Source organism: Chiloscyllium plagiosum, unplaced genomic scaffold (genome assembly GCF_037043375.1).
Source record: "Chiloscyllium plagiosum isolate Xiang-an unplaced genomic scaffold, Cpla_swu_hap1 HiC_scaffold_39, whole genome shotgun sequence".
In the NCBI taxonomy this organism is placed as follows: domain Eukaryota; kingdom Metazoa; phylum Chordata; class Chondrichthyes; order Orectolobiformes; family Hemiscylliidae; genus Chiloscyllium; species Chiloscyllium plagiosum.
Genome location: NW_028270177.1, coordinates 106,592,757 through 106,606,381, shown reverse-complemented (window position 1 = coordinate 106,606,381; position 13,625 = coordinate 106,592,757). Strand labels below are relative to the sequence as shown.

The following is a 13,625-nucleotide window of genomic DNA, read 5'->3' as shown; positions in this document are numbered from 1 at the left end:
CGTAGTCAGCAGGATTCGAACCTACGTGGGAAAACCCCAATGGATTTTTAATCCATCGCCTTAACCACTCGGCCATGACTACAGACGGCGCAGGAGGGTTGAGAATTGACTAAATCAGCCGTGATCTCATTGAAAGCTCTTGCTGACTTGATAAGCGAGATGCTCCCATCTCCTTTCATACCTTTGCTGTCATTTGTCAGGTGCGAGACACCAATGTAAAAGAAGAAAAGCACAAAGGTAGGAAAAGATATTTGCAGCCAAACTGAGTCAAAATTATTTATTGAAAGGAAAATCACACTTGGTAATTTGCTAGATATCTTTGCGAACATGACCAGCAGAGGTAAGCAAGGGAGCTATTGATCTGAGTATTCTTGGACCTGAAGCAAACAAATAGTGACATATTCATTTCTTTTTCTGGCGAACGAAATGTTCTTTCCTGATGGTTACAATGAAAGAGATGGTTCCCAATAAAAGACAAACATTAAGTCGCATCTCGATATATTTCAATGTGACACGATTCATTTTCAGTCCCTAATTACCCCAGAGATGGACGGGGTGAGTTACTTTTCTTCACGCTTCAAATCCTCAGCGTGGAGGTACAAACATGAAACCGCTAGAGATGGAGTTCTTGCATTGGGAACCAGCGACACTGAAGGAACGATGTAAAAGTGAGGACTACAGATGCTGGAAACCTAATTTTAGATCAGAGTGATGCTGGAAAAGCACAGCAGGTCAGGCAGCAACAGTTTCTGTTGCCAGTCTTGCTGCGTTCCGCAAACAAGTTTCGTTTTTGGCTCAGATTTCCAGCTACTGCAGCTATTCGTTTTATGTTACCCTTCATAATGTTTTGGACAAAACCAAGGACCTTCCAGCATCGGAAAATCGGCAGAAGTACTGGTACACCGATACGTTTGCTGAACAATGCAACCATTCCATGAGCGGGAATACGATCCGGGCCACGGTGCTGAGAGTACCGAATCCTCACAAGTAAATCTTCACACGAACATTTTCGTTGCAGATTATTTTCAACTTGTCTTCGAAGATTTACAAAGTGGGGAACGGCCATTCCGCCCTTTGTGCATTGCGGCTAATCAGAGAGCCATCTATTCTAGTCGCAGTTTCCAACTTTGGCCCAAAGTTTGGTCATGGTGTCATGCAGAAACTCAGCGAGTTCACTCAGACATTTTTGTGTGTGCAGAAGGATTTGCCACATTTAAGGCAAATGCAATGGCATCCCGAATGGGTGTATAGACAGGAAGCGTTCGGAGAGATTAGGAACACATTTTGGCAAATATGGTTCAATTAATTTCGGTTATCTGTTCAGCAGGGACATGTTCGATAGTAGGGTATTTTTCCGTGCTCGGCTTTGTTGATGTGCTCCCGCAGCTGACACCAGTTTTAATGGACCATTTGCAAAAAAATGCACTCTGTTTGTTAGGCAGTAAGCGCGTTTGCCTTTCTTTCTGGAGGGTGGATGGGACGAGTTGACCAAGCGATGAGGGTCTTTCCGGACTTTTGCTGCCAATGACCATTCGTTTGGCACCTTCCCAACTTTGCCATCAAAGAGTTTGGCTGAAGAATAATACCGCACGTATAATGTTACCCCCCTCAGCTCTCCAACGAATCCAGAAACTGACAACTCTTCATGTGGAACAGAAGCAAAACAGAAAGGGTGGACCATTGCCAGACACACCGAAGCATGCATGCTGCCTTTGTTGCAGTGCAAGCCGATTACGTCATGAACTGCTCAGAGAAACGGCAGCGAGACAATTCAGGACATACTGGAGATTTAGTGCATTGCCAAGTCACAGGAAGTGCTCAACAAACATAAAACAAAACAGAACAGCAATAATCCATGAAAAATGAAGTTTACCAATTGCACTCGTGATGAAATTAGGTCAACAATGCGCTGATGACTCCATCTGATCGAGAGGACCAATCACCAGCCCCCTTCACCAGGACAGTAATGAATGAAATGCGAGAAATACAAAAAACATTTCTCATCGCGATTGCCAACCTTTTCGCCACTGCAACAACAAAAACGGCGAGCAGATACAATGCAGAATCTGGTTTCGTATCAGCAATGAAATAGTAATATCCATTTACTTTCAGTGAAAACGGTGAACAAAGGAAATTGTCTGAAATATAAATACCCAGCGCAGGCTGCTTGGTTCCCCGATTATACTGCTGCACAGACTTTCATATTTAAAGGTACCTTTCAAGGAGAGTGTTTGTGGCTGTCCATATGACAATGGAAATTGTTGCCCTCGTTCTCACTGCCATTATTGATCGTGTTGGGTTTGGCATCCTCACCTTGCACGCGGGAGTTCAGTGTACAATTCTCTGCTGTGAAAAATCGGAGTGCTTTGGAGCAGAAAGATGCGAAGCTCGTCTGCTTCATGGAGATGTTGTTGGAATGTTTTGCGGTGCTGGGAAGTGGGATCCTCACAGTTCTGGGTAACATCCTCAGGGTTGCAGAGCCTGTTGTGAAGCCTACTGTCCTGTGGCGGTTGGAATTGATTTAGTTTCAGTGCCGCTGGGTCCAGTTGTTGGTGTTGCAGATTGGATCCTGATCAATGTGTCTATTGATGGAATCCATGGATGGGTGCCCTGCTTCTAGAAATTCTCTGGCTGCCTTCTGATTGCCATGTTCTATTACAGTTGTGCTGCTCTCGAGGATGCTTTCTGTCTGTACGTATAGCTACTCGGGACAGCTGGCCGTGCCAATTAGTGACGGCCACACAAACTCTTTGCCAAGAATATGTATCCCACAACTGCATTCCCAGATGTCTGGCACACTAAATTGTCAACTAGGATATGCCATAAAGCAATTGAAACACCATGCTTCCCTTTAATAAAATAAATTTCTGGAAATTGATAGCCAGACTCCTCTGAACACACGGATTTAGGACAGCACATAAACCAACAGCCTCGCTGAGGGAAAGCTCACCAGAAAACAATATCCAATGCCCATCTTGTGCAGGACAAATGTGGTTGTCAAGATTCCACGCAGGGACTGCACGAAACACTATATCGGAGAAACAGTCGGACAACTAGCGAGCTGCAATCATGAACTTCAGCCAGCCAGTATACGCCATGGGCAGATGTTCTTGTAGTTGTATGTAGGGCATTGAGTGTTTCTGATTCAGGGGCTTGTACCGTCTGTAGCACTGGTTAATTCCTTGTGTTGTAACTACTGTTAGAACATATGTAAAAATCGATTGCTCATTGAGATGTACATCCAAAATATTAGCCGAGAGAAGGAATTTGGTGGTTTTTCTGGTGCTGTTCCTGTCATGCCGTCTGGAACTGGACTTATTGTGTGCTTCCTGACGGTTCGGTGCATGCTTCCGTGATCGTATTCTGGGCAGAAACCTGCGTTTTAGCTTCGATAGCGTGCGTTTGCAAATCTGGTACACCTCCCTGTATTTTGTTATCTCTTATTGTGTGCAATTGCAACACGGCAAATTATTAATTTACATTGGAAGGTGACAAACGGAGGCGTGTGAAATGCCAAGGTATTAGTGACATTTATTAATTGGTTGCATATTACTTTGATTCAGGAGATAAGGATGTAAAACGTGTTTGTGTAGAAATGAGGACCAGTGAGGAAAGAAGTCATCCGCAGGTGTAGTTTACAAGTGCACTCGCAGTAACCACTCCGTACAAGAAACAAATACTACATGAGAGTGATAAAAGATGGCAATAGTTACGGGTGATCTTAGTTTCCAATCTCCCACTCACGGTTCAATGGTAAAAAAAAAGTTTGGATGACAATAATCAATAAATCATATCTGTCCCAGAGAACAACGCGAGCCATATTTTGGTCATCGATTAGTTTACAGCTGACTTAGTCTCTGTCTTTTCTTGGAAACCATCTCCTTTGTTGTGACCATCAGGAAAGATATTACTTTTGACATAAAGAAAATGAAGATTATGTCACTAATCTTTGTTTGTTTCATGCCCAAGTACAATCAGACGACCTTGATCAACTCTGCTAGTCATGCTAGCAAAGAAATCTGGAAACATGCCAAGTGTGATTTTTCGCTCAATAAATAATTTTGATTCAGTTTGACTGAAACCACCTCACCCTAAAGTTGTGCTTTTCTTCTTTTAAAATGGTGTCCGGTATCTTCCAAATGACGGCAAAGATATGAGAGCAGATGGAAGCAATTTAGCCGATCAAGTCTGCGACAACATTCAATGAGATCATGGCTGATTTGGTTAATTCTCAACACCCGTTTTTATCCTCATCTCCGTGATGCTCCATGTCTGTCTATCACAGCCTTGAATACACCTCGCCTTCACAGCCCTCTGTTCTTAGGAAACCCACAGATTTGCTACCCTCTGAAAGAGTGAATATCCTCCTTATTATTTTCTTAAATGTTTGATCCCTTCATCTGTGAGAACGCACTCTCGTCCCAATTTCTCGCGGGTGTACATCAGAGCAGAATAAGCCCCTGAAGGTAGGTCTGCACTCTCCAGTGCCATTCCGTGTATTTGAAACATTTTCATATTTTGACCTCTGATTAAACATAGTAGACCTAATTTGCACATCAGATTTGCCAGTGGTGGATCTTTTCAAGAAGACTTCAATGAGCGTAATTCTACTGGCAGTGAATAGGGCTAGACAAATTAGATTACTGACAGTGGGGAAACAGGCCCTTCGGGCCAACAAGTCCACACCGCCGTGCTAAAGCACAACCCACCCATCCCCCTACATTTACCCCTTACTTAACACTACGAGCAATTTAGCGTGGCCAATTCGCCTGACATGACCTGCACATCTTTGGACTGTGGGAGGAAACCGGAGCACCCGGAGGAAACACACGCAGACACGGGGAAAGCGTGCAAACTCCACACAGTCAGTCGCCTGAGGCGGCAATTGAACGCGGGTTTCTGGCGCTGTCAGCCAGCAGTGTTAACCACTGTGCCACCGTGCCGACCTAATGCAAGGACATTTTTCTTTCGCGATCCAGTGCTGTGTTTATTCAACTCTCTGCACATGAAAATGGATCCTACCTATCCACTTTATCTCTCATCAATATGCGTGCAATTCAAATTGATGCGGCCATGACTACACGCGCGCAATGCTGTCTTAGTATGTCTTATGTAATGGAAAGTTCCAACCTGAAACACCAGGATTTGGCTTTCCTTGGCACCCCAGCATCCTCCTCCTTTCGAAAGCAAGAGAGTCTGACAGCGAATACTGGGGTACCAGGAAAAGCCAAATCCTGGTGTTTCAGGTTGGAACTTCCCGTTACATAAGACATACTAAGACAGCATTGCACGCGTGTAGTCATGGCCGCGTGATACAGGTGATGGATTAGAAATCCATTGGGGCTTCCCTCCGCAGGTTCGAATTCTGCTGGCTCCGTTTTCAGTGATGTCATGCAGCACGAGTTTTCACTCACAGCTCAGAAATCTCGTCTCAACAACAAGACCAGTCAGTCGATTAGACTTCACAAACTCAAGTTATCAATCAAAAATGAAACACACTTAAAACATTATCTCCGTTTCTCTTTTCACACTTACTGCCAGACCCATTGAGATTTTGCAGTATTCTTTGAATGTACTGTGCAGAAGTGCTGCTTTTGAATAGATTCCTTTTACCGCAGTCCTCCGTTCACTAACTCTGGTCAGTGGCAACACTTCCCCTCGCTCGTCGAAGAGCCAATCCCCACCACTAATTTTCCCATCATTATAAATTGCCGCAGGAAATTGCTGACAAACCATCTTTGCTCCAAAGCGAAACTTTTATGTGCAGCATCGTTTCGTTTTTCTAATGGGGCCAGGTAAATGTTTTCCAAACAGAAACCATTGGTATGACGAACGATAAAAAAAGTTTCTGCATTGCTTTAATGGTTAATGTAAAGAACTGTGGATTCTGGGAATCTGAAGCAAAGACAGAAACTGCTGTCGAAACTAACCAGTTTGGCAGTGCCTGTTGGAGATTACCGAGTTCTGATGAAGTTTTGAAATATTTGTCTCTGATTCTCTCTGAATAGACGCTGTAAGATCTGCTGATATTCTCTGGTATTTCTGTTCGTGGTTTTAACTGAATGCCTATTCCATTTATAAGGATGATACAACCAAAACCATCACAAACCAAAATTAAGAACTAACACCTCAGCATCTCACTCCACCGCAAGCCCAAGGATAACTACACGATACTGCACTTCTCCAGCTTCCACCCTAAATATATTAAAGAAGCCATACCGTAAGGAGAAGCGCTTCACCTGCACAGGAACCGCTCAGATGAGGAATAATGCGACAGACACCTAAAGGTTTTGAAGGATATCCTCATGATGATGGGGTACATGTTGAACTGATTGACCACCAATTCCGGTGTGCCACAGCGAAAATCTGCTGCGAACTCGTCAGAAGACAGACAGAGGATGCGACTAATAGAGTATCTTTCATCGTCAGTACTTTCCTGGAGTTCAGCACGTTCTTCACAGGATTCAGCATGTCACCGATGATGATGACCATCTCACTAAGAACATCCCCATGGCTTCAATTCTCACCTTCAAACACCCAGCAAAATTATAACATACGACCGTTTACAGTAAACTACTCAGCCTTCACATAGCATTAACCACAACACCACAGCACCATGCCTTCACAACCTTTGCAAGACATGGACACTACCATCACTCGTTAGTACACCACCCACCACGTACACGACAGGTACTCATGTGACTCAGGCAATGTTGTTTGTCACATATTCAGCAGGCAATAATACCACAAGATACCACAAGATACCCAGTAATGGTATATTGGCGAGACCATGCAGATGGTGTGCCAATGGATGAAAGGTAACGGCATAACAATTGCCAGACAGGATTATTCACACCCAGTCGGGGAAGAGTTCAGCAATCAAGGACATTTGGTTTTCAATCTTCGACTAAATGTCGGCCAAGGCGGCTTTCGAGATACACAACAACGCAAAATCGCCAAACAGAATTGGATCGCCAACTGCCTTCGTTGTGGTGATGGCATCAACCATGATATTCGGTTCATGTCACACCACATGTGACCCACCACACTGTTCTGTATCTGTGAAATCTTCCTTGTTGTTCTGTTTTCACACCATCCCCGTGACATGTTGTTATTGTCTCTATACCTTAATCACTTTGTTCAATATTGGCTAACTGATAATTTGGGTCAGACTCGCAGCATGCAACTCGAGCCAAAGAAAAATCAGAAGAACTGGGGATGCTGTAAACCAGGAGCAAGGGCAAGGGTTACTGGATGGGGTGGGGGAACGGGAGTGGGGCATCGTGGCGAAGGGGGAAGGTGCTTCGCTGGTCTGGGGACATCTGTGGAGGAACATGAAAGTTAATGTTTCGGAGCTGGTGTCCCTTCCTCTGGTGTTTTTGTTGTGGAGCGGTTTTCCAGTTGCTTCTGTTTCTGTTCCATGTCATCCCAGTGCCTTGATATGTCTCCAGTACGACTTTATTTTAACGGTTTGTAATTATCCCTCTGCCTCACTTTGTTGGATCATAGGTCAACCATTCTGTTGGCACTCAGTTATTGACACATTACTCACACTGTCTGATACTCTTGTTCACTTGCAGAGACTAAGTCTTTGACACTCCGCTCCCACAATTTGCCTGATATTTTGATCTGTCTGCCCTTGATCTCTATTCCCTTAAATTGAGTGTTCTGTGTTATTCCCTCCCACTTCACCTAACGAAAGGGCTCTGGTCCGAAATCTTGTTATTTCAAATAAACATGTGCATCTATAACCTGGTGTGATTTCTGAATTGGTCCATCGCAGTCCAAAACCGCAACCTCCACAGCAGGTACACGGAAACACCACCACGCGCACGTTCTCCTCCACACTATGTTCAAGTTCAAGCTCCTGTTGCCGCATGTAATTCTGAACTTGTTGTTGTTCGTGATGAAATCTTAAGGTTCAAGCGGTTCTTTTGCAATGTATGTACTTTGGAATGTGGTTCAATTTCAAAGGAAAACATACTTCAAGGGACGATATATGCTACAAAGCTTTGCCTGAGTTGTTTAAATGTCATTTATCTTGAACCCAGTGAGCTGACGGAAGAATAAACATGCTTTGCACTTCTACCACACGGTGCCAGGGACCCAGTTCAATTCCAGCCTGTGTCGAATGTCTGTATGGTGCTTGTACTCCTCCCATGTGTGCGTGAGTTTTCCTCCCACATTATGAAAGCTGTGTAGTTTCGGTAGGATTGCCAAATGGAAAAATACCCAACTTGTCCAGGTATGTGGACTTCAGGTTATTTCCCTGTGAGAAACTGGAAGTGGATCGATTAGGAAGTGTTTTTTGTTGGGATAATCTTCACTGCTTTGGTCTGGGCTTGATAGACCGAACGGCCTACTTCCACACAATTGGGATTTTATGAAAATTATTGCGATCGTGCGATTTTCCAGACAGTCCGAAAGATAAATAATGTTTCCAGGTGTCGTTTTGAATGTCTGCAAACGATATTCCAATTCTCACACAGGAGCTACACCTCGAAGTCTGCACTTATGCAATTTAAAGTTGCGCATTCAGTGTTCACGCTTCGGAAATCACAGCTTTTTACCATTAAGATCAAATCTTGTGTTTCTTAATTTATATCATAGACAGTCGAATTAGTCTCATTTATCTACATTTAATGCATGTACTTCAAACTGATTGGAATGGTAACTTCTCAGATTCAGGTTCATTTTGATCGTGGATAGGTAGATGACAACCACTCTTCCCATCATCCCAAGTGATTTGCAAGGCATCGATCACCAACGCTGAGCCGTGCTGCTCCCTGGGAGAGAGTGAAGCACGGTGATGGCCTGTTCGGTGACATCATACATGTATTTGTCTCCAGTTAGTTTCTATGGCGTAGGACTGACAATGAGGGGAAGTTCGAAGGCAAGAGCTGATTCTGGGAGGGGAAGCCTCTTGAAGAGGTTTTGGCAGTATCTGAGAGACTTTCCAAACTTCAAACAGGCAAAGTCATTGAATAGAATCTCGGGGGATGCCTTCTAACAGGAGAATGGTGGAACCGAAAATATATAACATAGCCTAAATGAAGATAAATACCGCAATCTTAGCAGGACGAATGGTAAGAAGAACATATTTGATTGAGGACTTCCGGCTGAAGCCTGTAAGTAGCGCAGCTTAGTCAGCTGCTCATAAATGATGATAAAACATCTATCCTTTAACTGATCACCTTCAGCCACGTGCTGGAGTATGTCGAATCTACTTATGTCTACCTTTTGCTGCAAAATGGCTATGGAGACGTGTATGTCTTTGATATCAGGCTTATTCGGAAGAATGGCTCCACTAAGGTTTGAAGTTAGCTTTCGTGATTCGTTGGTGAGCACTGCTGCCTTACAGCATGAAGGACCTGGATTCGATTCCAGCCTCAGGCGACCGTTTAGAGTTTGCATATTCTCCCTGTGTCTGCGTGGGTTTCTTCGAGTTACTCCAGTTTCCTAGTCCAGTCCAAAGATATGCAGGTTAGATAAATTGGATATGCTAAATTGTACCTCGTTCTCCAGAATGTGTTGGACAGGAGCAGTGCAAAGTAGTAGGGAAGGGAAATTGCTGTGGGTGGAATACTCCTTAGAGGTTGCGTGTGAACTTGTTGGGCCTAATAATCTGTTTCCGCACTGTAGGAATGGTATGATTCTATTTCATAGCGTCAGTACTTGAACAGTGTAAGGCATAGTACAACTCAGCAGCTTGCTAGTAAAATAGTGAATGGTGGATTCACGCTAATTATCTGTGTCAAAGTTAACTGGCAAGTGTTCATTTCAATTCGAATTGACGACTATGCAAATTTAATTGAAACAGAATCATGGCTGGAAAATACTTCCAGTGAAAATGCATCACCAAATTCAACATTTCTATTCATGGCAAGTTGCTGACTCAGCCGATCTCAAATGTCTGATTACATGAATCTGCTGTAAGAACACAGGGATACATATTTCCAAACTGCTCCTCTCAACTCTGTAGCTTAAGCGTTACATTTTTGTGAAGGTTTTCTTACCTCCCAGTAAGTGTTGGCCTTCTAACAATTGAGTTTGACAAAGTTTATTTGAACAATTCATTAAACTATTTGGATGTTTTGAAGTGGGGGAGGAGAGCAACCCTCTGATCCACTGGGACAGTGAAGGACTGACTGAAGGAATACCTATCCCATTGTGATGTATAGTAGCTTGCAAGGGAACATACAGATAATGATTTTCCCATTCGTTTACTTCATTTGTCTTTAGGACGATAGTAGTACTAGAGTTCGAGTGTGCTGTCAAATGGAAATTGTTGATGAATCAAAAAGCTGCGACAGTGGTGAATGGATTGAAATTATACATAAAGTGCCAATCGAACTGACTCAATTGCCATGGAATGGAACTCAGCCGGCGTGGTAGCAACTGTGAAAAGTGTCAGAGAAGTAATGTTTCTTGTCCTACATGTCCTCTCTTCAGTACTGTTCTGAAGAAGAGTCATTTTGGCCTCAAAACCTTAACTGTCTTTCTCTCCAAGTATGCTGTTAGGGTTGCTGAACTTCTCCAGCACTTTCTGCTTTCATTTCAGTTATTAAATGTCGGCAGCATTATCCTTTTGTACGAATGCTTCATAATGGCGCTGTCCAACATATTGAGGTATGTTGTCGATATATTTGTTCAGTCAATCGGGGAGTATTCCATCACACACTTGACGTGAGCCTTCTCGGTATTAGAGAAGCGATTGAAGTCAGAAAGCCCATGACTGATGGAAGTTTTCTTGCCATCTGGCCTGCTCTTGTAGGGAGGACAGTTCATTTTGGGGTTAATAGTAACTCCCAGATTGTTGATCGTTGAAGACTAGGTAATGGCATCACCATTGAATTTCCAGAGGTGTTGATTAGATTATCTTAATCAGGATGTGTGAAATTCATTTCACTTGTCTGCCCAGGCCTTCACATTGCCAGAAGTCTGCTGCATTGTGAAATGGAATGCTTCAGGAGTTGAGGAGTTAAGAATGCGGCTGAACTCTGGACATTTATTAACGAACAGAACCTTGAATAATTCCTGACGTGAGGTCCTGGAGTTTAGATAACTGACCTGCAACAACCAATCCAGTTTCTGTGCGTCTGGAGTCACATGTATCTTGGAGCAAATAAGAATAGCAGCTTTACTTCCCTAAGGGGTAGAGGCAAATCGGAAGGGATATTCCATGGTAGGTTGTAATGGGTTAAAGGCATTAGACATAGAATTTCAACTTAGAATTCATGGCATCTATCGTTGCAGGGTTTGAATTAGGTATCTGATATCAATTCTGGAATATCTTCATGTGAGCTGATTATCATTTACTGACGAGCAATTCTTCTCCAAAACTGGGATTAAGCTTGTTATTAAGCTTCTTCATTTCTCAGAAACTTGAATAAAAAACAAACAAAAAAATGTAAGCAATGCTACAGTCTCAGTCTCCACAAGTTGCTTTTACACAGTACAATGCAACACCTTTGGTGATGCATCAACTCAGATTTTCAAACAAGGAGCTTGTCAGTTGCCTGAAGGGAGAGATAACGTCGCACAGAAAACTGCATCAAACAATTCAAACATGTGGAGAAGGTGATCCTCACTATCATGGTCTTCATTGGCGTTCTTTATAAGGCATTATGACAATTTCACTTGTTTTAGTCTGCTGCTGATCTGCTCTTTGGTTTTAACTTTTGAACAATAAAGTCTCCAATTCACTGACAGGTTTCCTTATTTAGACACAGGAAGTGCGATATCAGTTCACTGAGCAGTAGTCTCCTTACAATTCTCCAGTGATAGAGACTCCCGATGTCACTGCAAATGCAGAACTTCCTAATCTCTGTGTTCTGCCACCCGTTCCGGTTTCATACCGTTTGTAGGTATGGTAAGAAATCAGGCAAGCCAGTTGCAAAAATAGGTCAACGGAAGTGAAACATTAACTCTTGCTCTCCCACAGATGATGTAAGACATGCTGAGCCATTTCTGTTTCTGATATACAAATGAAGCCTGTTTTTGGGACAACTTTGAATGTTAAGTGGTGACCTGAGAGAAGTAATGCAAGACACTAAAATGAAGTGATAAACTGTTTCAGTTCGCTGTGGATTCTGCAATGAGTCTGAAAATGAGGTTCAGAGTATTCAGGACAGATGTTAGTGAGCACTTCTACACACAATATTTGGGAGAGGTTTGGAACTCACTTCTACAAACGACAGTAGATGCAGGGTTTTTATTTTGTTTGCCAGAATCAACCCTGTGATTGTTTACATCTATCTCTAAGTACAATAGCAGCAGAAACAAGAGAAAACTGTGACCTCAAATCACCTATCAGGGATCTCGCCTTTCTGAGTTGGAAGTATCTAGCTATTCCTAAATCCTGGAACTCCCTCGCTAACAGCATTTTGGCTGTACCTCTATGTTAAGTTCGCTCAAGTTTCTGTACAGGAGCTCATCATCTCAATCACTGGAGTAATTAGGGATGGGCAGTGAATCCAATGCCATTGAGTGACGTCTGTATGCCACTAATGAGTTTCGAACATCTGCAGGTTCTACGTGTTCGCCCACAAGCGATCGGGAGAAGGGAGTAGTGGAGCAGGGCGTTTGCGTAAAGTGAAAGGCAATGATGACTGGAGGGCGTGAGGCTGTAAGTGAGAGAGGAAATGGTGATGCAAGGCTCACTGTTGGTGTTAATGGGTCAGCCAATACTGGCCACTGTTTACACTGACCTACACAACATTGCTGATCAATTCACCACAATGATACTGTTCTCTTGGCGTTGTATTCCCTCTGTGCATATTAACGTGGTTAATGGGCCCCGAGAGGATGGACGTATCTTATTTATCCTGTCGGCTAAAACAGATGAATATATCAGTTTGAAATGAACGCAATACGAGATTGGCTCTTTCTGTGCATTTGCACTGGAGAATGTCCAGGTGTGAACGTTTCTTTTCTGTATCAGCAGAGGTTAGTTTAAATTCTTATGGAGCAACTTTAATAAAGTAACAAATGTCCAAGTTACTGGGATTGAACAGCTAATTAAATACACATATGGATTTGAACAGCATCTTCTGCGCTGACACCGTTGATGAATTAGTTAAATCTCCTGGTAATAACGAGACTGGTATGGTGTCACATCCTGGCGTTGCATGTCTTGTACATTGAAGGATCGTTGCTTAGACTTCTTTAAAATGCTGTATTGTTGATCCACCATACCGAAAGAGCATGCTTCTTGTGTTTGAGCTCAGCGCATTTTTATTTCGTGTTACCACGTCCTGCCGCCTGCTGTGGCCCCATTAGTCAATATAGATCCTGCTAATTCAACGGAAAGATTCTTTACTTTGTTCCACAAGGACGTTTCAGTTAACAGTCGAATGCGCTGAAACTTCCAACCTAATAAATTCGAAGATCCCCTAAAGCAGTCCGTGACTGAATTCCAAATTCAATGTGCCATTCCCTGAACGACTATTGTCCTCTATCAGTCTTACTTTTCCAAATGAAAGACTGAACCATTCATTATGGAGACATTGAAACAGTCTGATACCCCTAAGACAGACACACCCATGTCACTGGGAACCAGCTCAGCTCCATCAGGGATAATCTCCCTTTTTGCCTCTCAGTGCCTTGTGTGTTCCAGAGATTTT

The 13,625-nt window shown here is 43.2% G+C and overlaps 1 non-coding gene across 1 annotated transcript; it reads right to left on the bottom strand.

The window, feature by feature from the left end:
* Positions 1 to 82, bottom strand: trnaf-aaa (transfer RNA phenylalanine (anticodon AAA)). The gene has a single exon. It is a non-coding gene; the product is annotated as a tRNA-Phe (tRNA).
* Positions 83 to 13,625: the final 13,543 nt, after the last annotated feature.